Raw genomic sequence first — 5,049 nt, forward strand, 5'->3', positions numbered from 1 at the left:
TTCTTTCTTTCTTTCTTTCTTTCTTTCTTTCTTTCTTTCTTTCTTTCTTTCTTTCTTCTTTCTTTCTTTCCTGTCTTTGTTCAATATCTATTCTACTTTGTAATCTTTTTTTTTATACTTTCAAGTCCCTTTTATTGGCAGAGCCTAGGGAAAGTTTTGGTAGGTATTTCTGAGCAAAACCTCCCAGCCAGGTGCTCAGTGTTATGTTTATGTTGAACACAGTCATGAATCAAAAAGGTTAAGTTCCTGAAATAGATACAACCATGTAAGCAAGAGGCCCCAAGATCAATAGTTCAAGCTCTGTTGCTGTGCCAACAGGCAGAAAGCCCTTCATGGATGTGTGCCCTTGTAGGGTGATGACCAGGAAGGCAGAACAAATAGCAAATATCTCTTAGTTGAGGCTACTTCAGTCCCCCTTTACAAGGAGGATGTGTTTCAGTAGAATTCACTGAAGTCCCTCCATTCTTGAGGTGGTCACAGAACACGATCATCAGGATGGCAGAGTTCTCTCACCAGGTGGGAGATGTAGGAAGGCGCATTCCCTCCGATGGTGGAGTTAAAAGGTTAATGAGTTCTGGGGGGATGGAGTCAAACACAGGGCAATGCACACTGACCTTTTCCAGAATGGCAATGGCCCTTTCTATGAAAAGGAGGACTTCAGAAGCCACAGACTTGTGAAATGAATCCCCTGCTTTGGGGAAATGTGGGGAAAGCTTGAACATAGGCGCACAGACCAGGAGCCGGTGAAATGGTGTTTTGTTGTCAGGGCTAGCGAGTACGTTCCTGTCACTGCTCTCTAGGTGTCATTGGCCAGGGTGGTCCTTGTGCCAGTGATCACTTATCAGTCACTACACTGGTCTCAATCAATACCTGCCTTGGACAAGTTGACTCCATCTCGTGACCCTGGCTGAAAGGAGCACACTCTGACACAAAGATGTGGAATTTCCACTTTTGGGCAGCTTCTCAGAGGAAGGCTTTGACTGTCTGGAAATAACCAGTGGTCGTGATAACCTCGTTGGGGTGAATTTCTCCAGAGCCTGGGGGACAATGTTCTCCATTGTCCCTGCCGGCTCTACCAGCAGCTCATTAATTGCTTCAATGATGTTGGACTGTATGGTTGGGCATAGTGGAAGCTGAAGTCCTCAGTCAGGCCTTTGGATGTGAAGACTTGTGTGGGGATTCCTGCTGGTGGCTCTCAGCGCTCCGCCTGTGGAGTTGGCAATGCTCCTCCCGGATGACCTATTGCGCTCTCTGCACCACGGGGCCCGCTGTGGTCTCTGAGGACAGTGTGGTGGTCATGCTCCAGGTCTCCTGGTGGATCAGCTCCTGAACTCCACTGCTCTAGCCGTCATGGTCCGAGATGATCTGCCATAGCGGCACCAGGGTCTCTGGAGCCCCGTCCTCGGAGCCATACTTATACCATCCAGACAGTCCAAATGTAATTAACTCTATTGTTTATCCAGGGACTCCAAGTGCATTCTTGTTCTTATTCTTTTCCCTGTCCTTGTTCTTGTGGAATCATAGCTGACCCTACAGCAGGGTTTCAGGGGTGGTAAATGACATTCCCGAGTTGACTGCTCATTGTCTCCTTCGGAGCAACTGGTGGATATGAACCGTGTACCTTTGAGTTGTCAGTAGAGTGTCTTACTGCTAAGACACCAAGATCTTTTGTTTTTGTTGTGTACTGTCAAGTCGGAACCAACCCTTAGCTGACCTTCTTGCAGTTCAGAGACAGTTAAGTAATCACATGGAAGGAGGGTGCCCTTTTTTCTTCTGCAGAATAGCTTCTTTCCACTAAAGAGGATTTGAACTGCATGACTTTGGGATTGCAATGCTTCCCATAGCTTCCTGCTACAATCTTCTTGTTGTTGTTAAGTGGCATCGAGTCATAGGCAACTCATAGCAACCCTATGAATGAAAGACCTGAATGCTTGTATAACTTTCATTCTTTCTCCAGGTTCATAGGGCTTCCAGAGGAAAGCTTTTTCAGAATGGATGCTACTCCTGCTTCCGAGCTTGTTTGAATCAGGGAGCTCCACCAAACACCGTCCACCAAAGGTAACCATTCTCACATTTGACACATCAGTGTCACAGTGTTCACCTTCACAGCGACCACAAGTTACCTCTGTATAGCAAGTACACGAACCAGGGCTATACGACCTGGAAAAGTGTTTTACCAAAAACAATTAAAAACAGGCCTGAGGATTGTGGATTAAAGTCACTCACCTTTGGCTTGGTAGCATCAATTTCTGTCCACCAGGCCAATTGATCTCTTTCTGTGCTGTTGTTGTTGTTAAGTGCCTTCAAGTTGTAGGCGACTTATAGTGACCCTATGAACGAAAGAGCATTCAGCTCTTTCTAAAATTCTACTTTAATTCCAATGTTTAAATCCTATTTTCCATTTTTATTAAAAAATCAGCAATTGGAAAAATCAAATCAATTGACTGATTGTTCTGAAAGTTTTACCTTAGAGTATATAACCTAGAGAGCTCTGGTGGCCTAGTGACAAAAAGCTGTGCTGCAATCCTGAGGGCATGCGGTTAGAGGCCACCAGCTGCTCTGCAGGAGAAGATGAGCAATCTCCTCCCGTGCATTAACTGCCTCTGAAAATCTGTCAGGAACCTGCCAGAGGGTCAGCTATGGATTGGTTCTGACTCGGTACACAACAACAACAGCATATAAGCTTCTAATGCAGGCTGATGTATGGTAGAACACAGTTTTAATTTTGGTTTCCCTTTGGTTCATCATCAGAATTTCTTCATTCTTACTGTAGTTTATATCTTCTCTTGGGTCTGTTTGTGAAACAGTCACAACCACAAGTGCGGTTTACAAAATTTCACTGGTTTTAAAGGTCAACATGTAAATGAACTAATTAGGTCAATGCAAATCACTACAGCGCTTCTCTTACAAACCTCACACCTTTTAAATTCTTTCTGAATTAAATAATGAGCCATATTGTTAACAATGAACTAGAATCACATAAAAAAAGATATTAAATACTTAAGATTCCTAGATAAACAGAAAACTAATTTGCAGATATTTTACAATGATAAAATAATGCATAAAATTAGAAGTATGAGATTTACACAGTACAATATTTACAAAATGGAAATGTAACCTTAGAGCTAAGAAGAACAGGAAATTATAAAATGAAATTGAGAGATCAAGCAGTTGGAACCAGCTCTAGATTTGTTTAAAATGAGTTCCTTCCTTAGCGTTCTAAGAAACTGTTCATTAGATAACCAGTGAACTAACAACAAACCAATATTGACCAGCCTCAAACAAAACAAAATTTGGTATCATCTGAACTATTTTGATTATTCAGAAATATTAAGATTTTATTACATTGCTTTTGCTATTAATTATTCTGCTTGTCATAAGTACACCATACCTTAGTGAAATATTTGTTTAAAGATGGCAAATATTAAAAAAACAATTCTTCAGGCCTATTGACTGTGGTGAGGTAACTCTTGTATTCTAGGTCAGGAATAACTAAATTAAAGATTTATGATCTGTCTAAGGTTCAATACTAGATTTAATTACTAGAAACTTATATTTAACAATCAGTTTTAATATTTATCTCTAACATATATTTCTCTTCCTTTATCAATGTTGTTGAGCTGATTGAATTAACAAGCATGAGGATGGTTAATATCTATTTCTGGTCCAATGTATAAGCTATTAAACAAATACGTTTTCCACACTTTTAACAAAACTAAAAGTAACAAACGTCTTTTCTTAATTTTCCCTGCTTAAAGCATTCCAAAGATACCAGATGCCTTGTTTCTGAAAATAATAAATACTTAATTTTTTAAAAAAAATTATGCAAATGACTTTCTCTAAAACATAATAAAATTAACATCATGTGTTTTAGAATAACTACTAATATGTAAGTTCTCTGAAGAAAAGTTTCATTTCTCTTTAAATCATAAGTATTTTTATTTTTAAGACAGAATGAAATTTAAAAAAGAATAACAAATGAGAGAGTAACTTATAATATATTAATTCATGCACCAGCAGCTGCCTCTTTTGCTATTAGAGTGTGCTTATGTTCTCAGTTTGGGTGAGAGAGCTCACACGAGCACACTCCTCTTGCAGAGGAGACAGCTGCTGCCGCATGTATTAATACATATCAAATGGCTCCAGAGTAAACAAAACGCTATAAATTACTTGAGGCCCTCTGCTGATGTCATGGACCTCAAGACTAAAGGAGTGCTGATGAGGTTTCTTCTGTCTTTGTGACATCATTGCAGTGACAGAGACAGAGACCAAATTTGTTCAGTGTGCCTCTTTATATTGATTTTAATTGTTGGCATGAAAAAGCTCCATGTGATACTATCCATTCTTTTTAGCGATTCACAGAAAATCTCTAACTACCTTAGTTAAAAGAAGTCCTATTTTTATGTTTTGACTCTTCTAAATTTTTTCACTGATACATTCCTCAGTCCTTGGTAGGTGATGGTACTAATAAAATTTCCAGTGCCCAATCAGTTTGTTTTATCATCTGAAACTGATTGTGGAGGGAGGAAAGAGAAGAGGGATGAAGGGAGAGAGAAGGAGAAAACAAGAGAGGAAGAGCATAAGAGCATTGGGTATAGTAACCAATATGCCCTGGGAAGCTTTTGGAATTAATTTATCAGGACTCTTCTATGAATAACTACAGAACATTGGTTCCTAGAAGAGACACGCCTGTCTTTCCACTTCAGTTTGATTATCTCACTCTTGTGTTGTGAAACTATATCTTGAATCAGTGGGTTTTCATTAGTAATTTATGTTTGTGTTGTTTCTGTCTGATTGGACTATTTTTATTTCTATGTTAAATATATAAACATATTTTGCTATTCTTTCTCTAGAAAAATATATATTTGACAAAGAATTATAAATTATAAATATTTAACAAACAATTTTAAAACTTTAAGCCTTATGACAGTAAAGTGTCCATTTAAGGCCAGATGCTTGAATCCTGAAAAGGATAAATATTTTTTTCAGATATTTTATACTTTTGTCCTATATTTTCATAGAGGAAACATTTTTTGCAATTCTTCTCAT

The 5,049-nt window shown here is 38.8% G+C and overlaps 1 pseudogene; it reads right to left on the reverse strand.

Moving 5' to 3' along the window:
* Nucleotides 1-474: 474 nt before the first annotated feature.
* LOC102851038 lies at nt 475-4,119 on the reverse strand (annotated as a pseudogene).
* Between the last annotated feature and the right edge of the window lie 930 nt (nt 4,120-5,049).

Source organism: Elephantulus edwardii, unplaced genomic scaffold (genome assembly GCF_000299155.1).
Source record: "Elephantulus edwardii isolate Elephantulus edwardi_28Jun2011 unplaced genomic scaffold, EleEdw1.0 scaffold00008, whole genome shotgun sequence".
Lineage (NCBI taxonomy): Eukaryota > Metazoa > Chordata > Mammalia > Macroscelidea > Macroscelididae > Elephantulus > Elephantulus edwardii.